Source organism: Lissotriton helveticus, chromosome 6 (assembly GCF_964261635.1).
Source record: "Lissotriton helveticus chromosome 6, aLisHel1.1, whole genome shotgun sequence".
In the NCBI taxonomy this organism is placed as follows: domain Eukaryota; kingdom Metazoa; phylum Chordata; class Amphibia; order Caudata; family Salamandridae; genus Lissotriton; species Lissotriton helveticus.
Window position 1 is genome coordinate 1,485,438,281 of NC_136067.1, and position 14,291 is coordinate 1,485,452,571.

Sequence of the window (14,291 nt, forward strand, 5' to 3'; positions counted from 1 at the left end):
ATAATAGATATAAACAGCAACGCATCACGGCTTTGTGAAAGCATGTTTACAATCACCATACCGTATGTCAGAAGTGCACATTAAATATTTATGTGACATACTCTAATGACAACCATCTATAATACAACTTAATTAAATTGAACAAGGCACGTAAAAATGTTTAGGAATGAGTGTTTTTGTACGGGCAAAGAATAATGAATGGCACATATTGCTGTCCAATAAATAGAATAAACCAATATATTTACAAACCCATAAATGCAAAGGAAGTCACCATCCATAATTAACGTGCCAGACAACCCCAGTTAAAATATATTAGTTCAATCAAATGCCTTTGAAGATGTGAAAATAAATGAAATGCAGATTTAGTGATCAAATGCAATCGTGAACGAAATTATGACATACATTTAAAAAATAACCTTTGTAGATATTCCACCTCCCATAAATAATCATGCTATATTTATATCCACCATATTAAAAAGGCATCTCTTACTTTGGACGGCCTATCACCCTCTAATAATAACCGATGTCTGGTCAAACCAACGAGGTCGAATTGTTCACGTTTATGCATAAATAAATCCTTAAAAGGTCATACAAGTGCTGCAATATGTGCTGCTGTTGGAGGGTATCAAGGGAGTAAAAAAATGCTAAAGTATCATTTAAAATTGGACGATTTGGAGTCTCAGTCAGGATCCATTAGCAATGATAGTTTCTACATTCCTTTCAAAACAGTCATACAGGTTTTATGTCTTACTTCAGAGAGCTCTAGCTGCCTGAGACTCGCGTAATGAATTCCCCAAAAACACACAAGAAAAAGAAGTATAGAGAGAAAGTGTCAGACATTTCTCCAGCCAGTAGCTTTCCATGTATGTTTGATGATTTGCCATTACTTGCTTGGTCTGTATGTGATTACACAAATGGGATTTTATGAAAGTACATTGTGTCCTTGATTTTCCCATTTGTTTTCGGTGACAGGTTTCAAATAGCCCTAGCAGCCCATAATGCTGGGGCTAGGTCAGGGGGTAGGTCTTTTGGGGTGGCAGCAGCCAAACTATGGAACAGACTCCCATGGGAGATTAGGCAAATTAAGGAGCTTCATCCTTTTAGGAAAAGTGTTAAAACTTGGCTGTTCCCCAAGTGCTAGCTGGCCGGCCTGACCTGACATTCCCTACCACCCCTCTTGATCCACCAGTGCCAGGATGCCTGCAAGGCGACAGTGCGCTTTACAAGTTGAATAAATAAATAAATAAATACATACATAATCCCTGCTTTTCCACCTCTGCCACTGACTTGGTCTTCTGACACAGGCCCTGTCATTGCCCCGTCCTCCTGCCTGCTTGTTCCTCCATATCATTGCTCCTCCTCTTCTCACGAGTGAGTAACAGTGTGCCTTGCAATATTTATTAAAAACATATGGAGCCATTACATCCTTCCACGTTTTGCGCTGTCATCGTCCGCTTTTGCTTTCCCTTCCTGTCGTCTATCAGCCTCCTGCTTTGCATTCCATCCCAACTTGTGTACCTACTTGCTTTACCCTCCTCCTCTCCCATCCTCCTCACTTGCCCTCTCTTTTGTCTTTTCACATCACAACCTGTTTCAATGCTCCACACCCCCCTGCTTACTTCTTCACCCAACACTCTTGTGACTGCTTTCCTCTTGATTGATGGATTCATAACACATCTTGCAACAGCTTATAGTAAACAGCTAAAGATCTGGTACAACAAGAACCAACTAGTATTACCCATGAATATTAGGCCGACTGCTACTAGAAGCTGAAGTATTGAACTCAAAATCTTGACAACCTTTGTCAGGGTGAGCCACAATAAGTCCCTAAATTAACCTGTGTTTAACCTTTTGGTAGCTAGGTACAAAAGCAGTCAGGCTTAACTTAGAGGCAATGTGTAAAGTACTTTTGCAGCACTCAAACAGCAATAACGTTAAAACACAACACAACAAAAATCTCAACAAGTTTAGAAAAATAGAGTAAAACATAATAAATATTTTGACAGAGAAATGACAAATATCCAATCAGTAAAACAGCAGATATTCGATTTCAAAGATTGAAAGTAAGTTCGGCGCCTAAAAGCACAAAGTGCCTCTCGCAGTTACCTGGTGAAAGGAGGTTCAGGCCAACCAGATGGAGCACCGGCCAGATACAGTGACAAGATTAGTCCAGAAGTTACCTTCTACAGTCTAGCGCGAAGATCCTTTTGGGTGTTGCAGATGGGCGTTGCTGGATATTTGTGTTGGTGGTGCAGATTTCGCTTTGCCAGTCGTTGCTGGCCATAGCTGTATTGCAAAGAGGCAGAACCACCAGAGCTTAATGCTGGCAATTAGGTAGGATGGCAAGATCTTGACACAAACAGGTCCATTCACGATTGCAAAGAGCCTAAAACTACAGGATTTCTCATTTTCCTCAAGAAGGAGTTTAACTGATGCCACACCAAGGGTCTAGGAGTTGGGAGTCACCTCTTGGGGTCAGAAACTCAACTCACTTTACCAGCTTCCTGCAGGGATCAGGCATGTCCAATAGCAGGTACAGGCATGTATAGTACAGCAGGTCAGCTGATCAGTTGCAGAAAGGCCTCTGGGTCTTGTTGTGTCCCTGTAGCTCAGAACAGGAAGTCAGTCAGCTAGGATGGCAGTCTTCTGACCCTTGTCACTTCAGCCTGGGATGAAGGGTTCAGATCCACTCTTTTTCCTCAGCAAGAAGGGAAGGCCTCAAGCAACAGGGCATCCTTCTTCTGTAGTATTCACACATCCAGGAGAGTTCTGAAGAGTGAGTCTAAGCGTCCTCTTTTCATACTTGATGCCCACATTGAGGTGGTTGAAGCTGCTGAAGCTGTGACCCTACAGAGGTGTCTTAAATTTCCTGCCTTCCTGCCCTGGTCCCAGTCCCAGTCTGTCTGAAGACACAGTAGTCTAACGTGAAGTCCTTTATGTGCGAGCTGAGCAAGGGCGTTTGAAGTACATGTGTGGTAGATTAGCTCCTCCCTCCCACCATACCAGAGTTGGCCCATCCTGCAAACACCTAGACCCTCTATTTTAACAGGGTCTGGGAGGAATAGACGAAAGTCAACTGCCAAATACACATAGGCATGTCACCTAGGAACAAGCTGCAGGCACCAAATAGCTATGACAGGAAAATACCAGCTTTATAAAACGGGGACAAGAGTTATTTGCATGTGGCTGGGTCCAGACTGGGGCGGCATAGTGAGCAAAAAAACAATGGATTCAACCCAGATCTCTTAATTGGGTGTGAGTGTTGGCTTCATTCAGCATTCTGTCCATCATTTGTTGCCACAGAACTTTTCACCCTCCGTGGAATAGGCATGCCCAGAAGTGGGTTCCTTGCTCACTGTGCCACTGGATTCAAGCTAGCCTGGCTGATGACGCTGTTACTCTTAAACCGGTCCCAGGATGCTTGTTTCTAGTCCAGGCAGGACCCGGCTTTCAGTTAGAGCTGGACTCTTCCCATGGGGAACAGGGTTGAGGTGCTATTAGGTATAAGCCAAATCTACCACGTTTAGAGGACAGAGTACACCCACTACTACTGGTTAGCAGTGGTAAAGTGCACAAGCCAACAGAAATGGTTTAAGAAAACAGGAGTGGGATGGCAAAACGTTTGGGGAGGACACCAAAGATAGGGCCAAATCCAACACCCCATCATTACTCAACATTGGCATATTATAAAGGGCATATAAAAAAATAACACGCAATAGAATTTGAAGACGTACCATCTCTATAATCTGGTGTGCTCAAAGCAAAATTACAGTTCTGTTTTTGCAATTGGTTCCTTACAATTTCAACAAACTAGTTAATCAAAAGGCATCAGCTCTATAGTTATCTGGTACCCTGAGGTTGAGAGGGCATTTATTTATTTATGTGTTTTTATAGAGCGCAACTATAACCGAAAGTATCAGGGCACTTTACAATAGAACCAGTTACATTATATAAGGACTTCAGAGTACATGAATTACATGAAAGATACGAAACACATGAACTCTAAACTCACTTAAGAATGGTAGTAAGTACATACCTTTTGGAAAACAAGTAGGAGAGTAAGGAGTTGTGTCCGTGAACGTCGGACGGGAAATACTCCTGATTCCCTGGTCAAGGATCAAAAGAACAAAATGGAGGAGTACTACCCGATGAGGGTATGTGAAGGCTCTTGTCTGAACTCAGGAAGAATTGTTCCTTTGTTAGGAAACCCCTCACTCACCACCTAGTGGTGACTTGCTTCATCATCGGGGCCCACCCAAGTGGCCTAGCGTCACTTGGGTGTGCTTCAACACCTGCAACTGCAGTGGAGCTGGTAGTGAAGTGTGGGGTGCATACAAAAAAGAATGTGAGTGTTAAAAATTGTCCTGGTATTCTTTTGTATAGAGTTTTAATAAAAAAGATACTGGACAAAATTAAAAGATAAGGTTGAGATAGTAGTGGGGAAGTTACGGCCCACTTATCTCTGTTTTATGTGTTGGTCGACATGTTTCTACCATAAGGGGAAAATCCCCGGTATTCCTCAGGACCAAAACAAGGAAGTGGGTGGTATGTGCCCCCTAAAAGACACACCCAGACCTAAATCCTTGGACAGCCAGAAGAAAAATCAGCTTCTGGGACGCACACCTAAAATAGAGGGTGCTTTAAAACAATGCTGTAGCTCAACTCGAGCTGCATCAAGCAGGAGGGGGGCGCTATGCCGGTAACAACATAGTAGTTGTCAGGGCGAGATCAGGCGGTTCACCTACTTCCCCGTGCTCGCTGCTCGGTAGTATCAGGGCACTTTACAATAGAACCAGTTACATTATATAAGGACTTCAGAGTACATGAATTACATGAAAGATACGAAACACATGAACTCTAAACTCACTTAAGAATGGTAGTAAGTACATACCTTCACTACAGATACTAATGGTTAGAGTTATGAATATACAAGTTGCAAATTCACTAAAGATCACAATTTAAGGAAAGTTGAAGTGATTACGGTTGGACAAATATGTATAACAAATTGTGGAGCATGATCTCGCCATTTCTGGGGTTACTTCGATGCTCGTTCAGCTAGGTCATCAGGTTGCAGGTGCATTCATGGACGTTGTTCTCGGAACTGGAGGGATCCCAGAGCTGGCCATAAGGGTAAAAGGCATTGGTGGACACCTGTGGCATATCTAGTATCTCCTAACATAATACATCCTGCTTACCCAGTGGATTTGTGCCTGACCCAAGGGAACTCCTGAATAGGGCTAAGGTACTGAAACCTCCTATATTATTTCATGTGTCTGACTCAAGGGATCTTGTTTAATTGTATAAGGTATTGCAGCCTGCCACAAAATTGATTTGTGTGTGACTTCAAGGACTTCTAGTAGCAGCCTAAGATACTAAAGCTGACTAGAGAAAGAACCTCAGTGTTGATTACAGCTTTTGTAAACTCAGACGGCAGGCGAATGACACATTTGCCTGAGGGTTTTCGTGTGTTTTCTGTTTATTTAAATCTTGTGTCTTTGGTAGGGGCATATTAGTACAAAAATCAAAACTAGTGGGTCTGGACTTGCCATAGGATCATGCCCTATCAAAGCCGATACGTCTGATATTAATATTAGTTACAAGCCAAATATATTGACTTTGTCAATGCTGATTGCAAATGGTGACATACCTGCAGCTCACTTTTGTTTTTACCTTCTGCTCTTTTCACGTTTCACGTTCCAAGTTCAGCAGTAAGTGTTCTTGTACACTTCTTTCATCTTTTTTAAGTCTGTCAATTTATTAAAAGATAAGCTAAGCTGCAGTAATGGAGACATTGAGGTCACACATTGAACAATGGACATGGTCAATCTCAAACCTTGAAGGATGTTCCCAAAGGATTGGCAGGTCCCCATTCTTATTGTAAGGTCCCAAAAAAGTACCAAGTTACAGTAGGACATTTGATCAAACAGGACAAAGATAACAGCCACCAGTCTGAGATAACTCAGAATCTAACTGACTCAAAAAAAGGACATAGGTGCAAGGACAACAGATATCAAATCAGATAAATATAAACCTAATCATAAGTATTGTGAGGACTTTCTGAAATCTGTTTCAAATATGAAATGGATGAAATGTTGGTAAAGTTCATTATAGATAACCAGGCCCAGCCCATCATAGTTGATCTGTCTTTCCGATAATAATGACTACTTGAGCAAAACTGAGATCTCGATTCTTCATGTCTCTCATGCTATTTGGTCATCAGAGTGGTGGCCCAAGAATGGACAACTCACCCCTACCACCATGGTGTAAAAACTAGGTGCAAAATGTGGCCCTGATCTTTCCAATCTCCCCCAAATAATGTCTACTGCTGTCACCTGTTTCATCTTGCTATGTTGGTTAACAAGATTTCTGCAGATCTTACCAGGTTCAGCTTGAAAGCCAGTGGTGCATGCTCTGGTCACACCCAGACTCCCTTTACGTTGCCTTTCCTCAGTGTTTGTTTAAATGACTACAATCAGTGCAAAATGCCATTGAGGGCTGAGTTTGAAGATATCTTGTTATGGAGGTATAACATCTCATCTCAGTTCACTACACTGACTCATGTTGTGTAAGAGGATTCAGTTTAAAAGCCTAGATCTCACACACTGGGCTATTCAATGTCTGAGTCCCAGGTATCAAATGGATCGCGTCAAGCATTACTACCACATCAGAGATCATCTTATGCACATTTGCTAGTAGTTCCCAGGGTCAAGATGGTGAAGGACAGCAGGTGTTCCTTTGATCTCTTAGCGCTGCAACTTTGAAATAAACTTCCCTGTTACATTTGCAGCATTGACAGTAAGACTTGTTTTAAAGAACAACTGAAAACCTCTCTCCTTAGATCCAGTTTAGATGAATTAATGTTTACACACTGTCATTTGCTTCCTCCATCTTACTGTAGCGCCGGGAAGCCTGTTTTGGGTAGCCCTTGCGCTTTACAAGTGACCTATTCATTCCGCCTTTCTTACTCTAGACTCCCATGATGGTGTTTACAGATGCACTAAAGCCTTTCTTACTAAATAACATTATGTACTTCTTTATTGATAGAAAGTAAGAGTGTGGTAGGTTGAAATGTGTTTGTATTATACATTTCCTTTAGCTCTCACGAATACTGTCATTACAACCCATCATTCATATAGTTTTCTGCAAATGGGTTTTCATGTTGAAATTGGTACTGAGAGGAGATTATCCTAGGATCTAGTTTATACTCACCCCCATTATCCAACCCAACAGGTGCAATCACTTCATCTATTACATCTCGTTCAGCCTCTAGTGAATTAGTCATGGCCCAAGTCCACACCCAATGCAAAACCAATATAGCATTTTTTCCTGAAGTATGCTATCAGAGTGTTGCCGGATCAAAAAAGGTCAAAGGGGGGCTTTGAACAAACTTACTGAGGTTGGAATCCAAGTCGATACCACTATGATCCCATTACTTTCTGAACAACTTTCAAGCGTCCAAACAGGAGCGGGTATTGATATGCAACCCCTATGGATAGCTCAGAAAGTGGCAAAACCCGTTGCTAAAGTCAAAGCCATTCTGTACACCACACTTGCCCCAATCCTGACATGCCTCTCAGCTATGGAAAAAAGGTCTGATGACATCTATAAGACACAGTCTGCAACTTTGCAGACTGTATGGCCAGTTGTTTCACAGAGGGTGGGGATCCCTCCCAGCTATGCCAAGTCTTCGACTTCATCAATTTTACCTAGGTCTGGCACAGTTGTTACCAATGTTCCTCACTGAGTAAACCCATGCCCGAATTGTATACATTCATCACAGCCTGGAGTCCCCTCACAACGAATCCAATTCATGGATAAGAATAGCCAGGGAGGATGAACGCCATGAGAGGAGAGCACCACTGTACCCCATATGTCCCATGACTGTACTCTTAATCAGAAACTCCCCTGATGAATCTACCCCCTGCATCTTGCCCTTATGTGTCAATCCTGACTAGGGTCCCCCGGCTGTGTGAAGATCAAAGGAAATCTCACAAGGAACAACTAAACAAGACATTAGACAGGCTCACATGGACCAGGGATTTTCCCCTCTACATGGCAAATAATATTTTATGACCTCATAGAGTGGGCTGGATTGAGCCTATGTCGGTGAACCGACAAGGGGATTGCGTTGTAATCAATTTTAAAATTCCACATTTGGTTCGCAGGCTGCTCTCTGATTCTGTTAGCAAAGAAGAAAGTAGGTCGGGAACTATGATACTGCCCTATTTTTACAAACTTAGCTTTATCAATGTGTATGACTGTTCCCTCCTGAAGAAAAGATCCCTTGCCCCCTCTCCATATTTGCAAACATTTGGTGAACCACAATCTAATTATGTGGTTTTCAATGTTCTAGTCTCAAACAGGGTCTCCACTCTTGGTGGGATAGTCTGGCTCAAGGGCAATAGGGAAACTGATAGCCTAGCCCTGTTTGAATCGACCAGCACTGGGTGTTCCTTGGCTAATTACCTGCAGGAGGAAGGGGGATGTGTAAACTCTTTAGCTTCCCAGGCTGATGTTGTAGGGATTTAAGCAGACCATTACCCTGACCTACGAAATAATGTTGATTCTCAAAGGCAGAAATTGATCTAAAAGGCAGTCCGTATCCACCAATATAGAGGGGGTAAGGTCTAGCCCCATTCTAGTTGGTTGTGGAATGATGAGACTCATGGAGGTGGACAACTATCTGTCTGGGTGACCCATTTAGCCATGTTTCAGCATTACAGGAAGAAAGGATGGATTTTGTCCTGAGTTACTAATTCTCTCCTCAGTTCTGGGGAAATTCCAAGGGAGAAGAATATTGCTGCCCCTGTACCAACCCAGTCCTCACCTCCCACTAAGATTTTTTCATAGAATGTTGCTAGGTTCGGCTCTAAAATAGACTGTTCTGATTGGGGTCTATTTATAGAGTCACATGATCTCTGTCTCTTTCAAGAGATATGGATCACCATGCAGGCCCATCATGTATCATATGCCAATTTCAGCAAGGAAGCAATTACGAAGGTCAAAGATAGACCATCGGGGAGGCTCACGACATTGGTTAGTTCCACCTTAGGGTGTGTTGCTAAGAAGATTACGATTACTAATAATATGTAATGCTTTAGTTTAACATTTTCCCTATCATTAGTCATATATGTATATAATGTTTATTTTAGCCCTGAGGGGAACAAATGGGAATCTCCAACTATTAAGACGTTGTCCTGACACTTGGGATCCCTGCTGGAAAATCTAATGAAACTTATGGGTGGGAATTTTAACTGTCAATTTGAGCCCCATGTTAACAACACTAATGATCTTTCGCAGAAGGAAGATAGTGTTTGGTCTATCCCCGATCTAACAATTCCTTCCATTAGAAAATGGTCCCCCCGGCCCTACAACTAAATGCTTTAGTTCCTAATCATCGCAGCTGAGCATATAATGGCAGAACGTCCCCAAATAAAGATGGGAATCACACCTACAACCTGTCTCACCACACCAGTCTTAAGACTATATGTTGCTGGATTTACGACTGTGGGCATACCTCAGTGATATGATAGTAACACCCAGGCATGATAGTGATCACAAAGCTTTAGTTCTTACTCTGACCCTTTCAGAATGTAAGTGGCTAGCTAGCCAACCTGAACCCCTTGATAGCAGGTTACAATTAGTTTCCAACCAGCGCAGAGTAAAATGGTGCACTATGGCTGATTCCCAAGAGCTGATAGGCCTGGTGTATAACCCAGTGGAGACAACCCCTGGGAAATTGCTTAGCCTGGACTGGCTTTAGTTCAAAACGAGTCCCTTCAGAAGATAGGAACCACACATACTCATGTTTGAGTGTCTGAATAATAATTTCCTGGTTGAAGCAAAGTCAGTGGAAGGCAGGAGAACACCTTCCTCCTGGCTCAATCGCTCCTGCCGAAATGCAAACAGTGAACTGATTGCCTCTATTAAGCGACAGGACAGAGAGCTGATCTCATCTAAGAGGGTGGCATACAAGCAAAACATTTTTGAAGCTGAAAAGGAGTGGGATCAAGGGAGGTGGGAAGACCTTTTGTCCACAGCAAAAGTGGGTTATCAACTCAACTTCTGGAATCTAGTAGCTACTGGTAGGAAGGAGGGTTATCATCCTGTGGAGAACACCATAACTGCTGCAGATTAAATAGCACAATTGTCTGCCCTATACTCCCTGAAAGAAGGAGAATGTGCCACTGTAATAGCAGGGATTAACTCCCTTTAACAGGGATTGAAGAGATGAGCACATGTGCTGAGTATCCAACTATCAGTAACCTGGAAGTGTGCTTAGCAATTAGACAGGCTGTTCCCAATAAAACACCAGGGATAGATAGGATCCCTTGCGATTTATTTCTCTCTGAGATTGATGTCTGGGGCCCAGATTTTACACTAGTTTTTAAAGCTTTTATGTGTGAGACCTCTATTCCCCTAACTTGAGCGGGAGGACAAATTATACTTATTTATAAGAAGGGTTCCTCTCTCATACCTGCTAACTATCGGCCGATCAGCCTCATTGATAGTACTTAAAAGTTGTTCAGCAGAATTATTCTAGAGAAATTACAGGAGTGGATGGAGGCAAATGACATACTCACCCCGTTACAAGCTGTCTTTCATGATAACACTTCTACTATTGATCAAGTGTTCAGGCTACAACTGCTATTCTGGAAGATGGTGACCCTCGAGGGGGGAAGTTATAGTGGTATTTGTGGAACTACGATCTGCCTTTGACCTGGTGTCCAGGAACATGCAGTGGGAATTGTTAGCCAACATGGGGATTCCCAATTACCTCCTAATTATGATCATTAGGCTGCATGAGCACAACTTTGCCCAGGTCAGATGTGGCAGGTTGGGCAAAGTACCAGAGTAATTTCCTGTCCTTAGTGGCTGCGACAGGGCTCCGTCCTTGCCCCAACCCTCTTTACCTTGTACGTTAATTAACTAATAGCCCACCTAAAAGCATGTGAGAGCGATGCTTCAAGATTAGCTAACATGAAGGTTCCAGTCCTAATGTTCATAGATTAAATACTTCTATCAAAATCACTGATGGGCCTACAGCTCATTTTAGATGGATTCAGTAGCTTCTACAGGCAGCAGGGCCTGCATATCAATGTCAAAACCCAATATATTGTGATAAATCCTTGCCTGACAACTAGATCCAACCCTAACCTTAAGGGAATTCCTCTTGGATGGTTGCAATCAATTGAATACCATTGGGATCATCATCACTGAGCAGCTGGAGTGGGCCACCCATAACTCCAGGCTTAGACTTAAACTGGAAAATCCTATTGGGGGTCTGTCGAAGACCCATTTCCCCAGAAATCTAAGTTAATAAACATCAAGTTTGGGGGGCTGCGCTCTATGGAGCTAAGTTGTGAGGGCACAAGGATGTGAATGCCCTTGTGATCACTGAGAATCAATTCCTGAGACAGTCGTTGGGACTCCCGGTTAGTATCCCTCTCCTCCCCCTCAGGTTAGATGTAGGACTCAGACCAATCTCTGATGGGGCTGGCATTAGACCAATCCCCTATTGGAGAAGGATCTGGGCCACCCATGAATTACACTCCTTCTGAGAAGGGTTGAAAGAAATACTTAGTCAATCAGAGTCTAGATATCGTCCCTCGATTGAGTATGTTGGAGAAACTTTAAGGAAAATGGGGAATGAAAGATTGTGAGAGGACCCAAGGGGGGCTTCTGCTCTTACCTCAAAAGCAGTCCTAAAGAGAAATTATGCACATTCTAGCCTGAATATCCTGATATTTAGGAACACACTGGGCTCCCTGAGTGACACCTTCCTCCAGTTGAAGGACGATTATAAAGAAGAGCAGTTTTTCGATGAGATATAACCTGCATTGGAAAGTCCAGGTAGGCTTGGGACCCTGCTATTGCGCTCATTTAAAGTCAATTGGGATGGCATCACACAAACTGCTGAGAGGGATTGTCTGCCCTGTGGAATGTCTCCTGAATCTGTGACGCACATCCTTTTCTACTGTCCAGCAAACAAGAAGGCTACGCATGAATGGTTGATCCCAGTCAGCGGCAACTCAGGAGGAAGGCGGTATCTGGATATTTATAAAAATCTTGTAATCTGATGCAAGCTAACACATAGTTTTCAAGGTTTTGAAATTGTATGTGGTGAATCAGGCATAAACTTGGTTCCCGGCCAATTAACTCAGGTAAAATAAAGGTCAGAGCTAGCAAACTGCTAATTCAATCATCACTAGGCACTGTCTTGTTATCGATGCCTCACCTTTTCCCACCACCCTGAAAATTGTGCTCATTAAGAACGTGGGGCCAAATATTGCACTCTATTCATGTTGGGATAAAAACTGCACTTTTGAAGGTAGGGACAATTCAGCACCTTCCCCAAGTTTGCACAATTTTTAACTGATGTTGGTAGGACAAAGTGTTGCTTTTTAGATTCAGTCCACTATTTTACTTCACTTATTGTTAATCTTTTACTGTATCATAATTTATTATTGTAATAGGTAATATTTTACTATGTATTTAATAGGCACTTACATAGTATTTTTATTTTACTTGAATTGCTTTATTGTATTTATTTGCTCTTTTATGGTTGTTTTGCAGAAAGAAAGATATTTGACTGACTGAACTTGGTGTTTTCACTCCCCTTTTCCTGTACTGAATTGTAGTGTAGCATTTATATAGCATCCAATCTCTCCTACCGTGGTGCCAAAGGTATTTAGTGGGGGATTACATGCTAAATCTTCGGGGAGTGTGTTTGTAAGAATGTTGAACTTGTTGGGAGCCTGTCTGAGAAGTAGTTTGGTGGTTGCATGAATAGCCAGAGAGATGCTCTTATCTTGTTCAGGGATATAGCACCTAGCTGTATGATGTGAGTAATTACTGCATACATTATAATAGTTTTAGTGCTACAGCATATAGGCAAGTACACACCACCTAACTAGAGACAGGGATAGCTGGGTGCTCTCTGCATGTACACCAAAACATTTGGGTACTCAGAGAAGGTCCAGTCATTGATAAGGCAATAGACACATGGCAGAGGGGTTGCCAAATGAATAAAATGATACTAAATTGGCGAGAAAGTGAGTTGGTGACAGGAAGAATAGGCAATTGACTTTTTAGAAACAGGAATACTGTTTACTGCTGTACAAATATACCTCCTAGGTTTTCAACTTAGGAGGTGCATTTGTAAAGCAGTAAACAATATTCCTGTTTCTAAAAAGTCAATTGTCTACTGTTCCTGTCACCAACTCACTTTCTCACCAATTTGCTATCATTGAAGTATAAGAGCTAACAAGGTTTGCAACCTCCGTAGAATCTACACAATCTTCACTGCTAACCATTTGCCCCTTTTAATGCTAGTCATTTTTGACATTTAGTGCAATTTCTCCTTAAAGTTTAATAACTCATTTCTGACAATTGGTATCTAGGTCAAATTGTTATCTTATATTTTCTACGTGCTGGAGATGGCAAAAGGGCCCAGATTTTGTAAGTTACACTTGAAGGGCTGTGAAATTTCCAAAAATGACATAAAATGTTTGTTTTGTAAATGTGATAAAAGTGCTGTGGTTGAAATGGGTTCTTAAAACAATGGCAATAATATAAAGCTTGATTTGCTCAGCTCAATTTTCAGAAACAGGCAGTGAGGAAATATTCATAGCTTTTTCACTATTGTTCTCTGAGTTTTTGCGAAAGCAATAATGCAAGCTAAAGGTTTTACAACAGAAACAAATTCTTGAATTAAAAGAACAGTGAGAGTACATGAGAAAAGGGAGTAATTGTAACAAGATTTTTATTGTTAACCTTGTACTTTGAATATACAGTATTTGTTTTTTACAAAACCCCACAATTTGCGGAGCCAAAAATCGTGCCATGGCTTAGGATGATTTTTCATTCCATACTGAGCATGCGTCATTTCATAATTAACAATTAAGTATGTAGGACAGATGTGCATTTTTTAAATGTAGCCAAGAAACTCAGTTTATGGGAAGGGTTATTCATATTTCTGCAAATTTGGGAATACCTGTAATGTCAGTTGATTCTGAAGGCAATATGCCTAAAGGTTTTTCTTGTAGGAAGCCAAGACATTAGAAATATTAAATAGATAATGGTAACTCTCCTCTCATCCTGCATTACCACACTTCTCTCAATATAAACAGCACCCCAAGTGTGATCTAACCTATCCTTGAAGACAGGAAACGGGGCCAAAAATGACACCATGTGAAGCAAAGAAATGATGTTTGATAAAGATGGAATGTGTTGTAGGATGGCTGTTGTATGTAGTCTTAGGGACAACCTGCACCCATCTCAACCTACTG